Genomic DNA, 283 nt, shown 5'->3' on the forward strand with positions numbered 1-283 from the left:
AGGCCGCAGGCACGGCGCGGGGCCCTCCCCGCCCTCGGTTTTATTTTCTCGCGATCAAACCCACCAGCCGCGGGTCTGAAGCATCTTTTAATCGGAGATAAGAGTAAACAACGGTATAAAAGAGTCACGACTCGGGAGGTTTCCACAAGTCTGCTCCGGACCGACACGCCGCTCTGCCATTGCCCCCAAGTACCATCAGTAACACACCGGGCAGTGGAGCCCGCGGCGGGCCTGCCCACCCGCCCCGCGGCTGCGGGATCCCGCGGCCCCAGGCACTCCCCGC

Source organism: Buceros rhinoceros, unplaced genomic scaffold (genome assembly GCF_000710305.1).
Source record: "Buceros rhinoceros silvestris isolate BGI_N320 unplaced genomic scaffold, ASM71030v1 scaffold26524, whole genome shotgun sequence".
In the NCBI taxonomy this organism is placed as follows: domain Eukaryota; kingdom Metazoa; phylum Chordata; class Aves; order Bucerotiformes; family Bucerotidae; genus Buceros; species Buceros rhinoceros.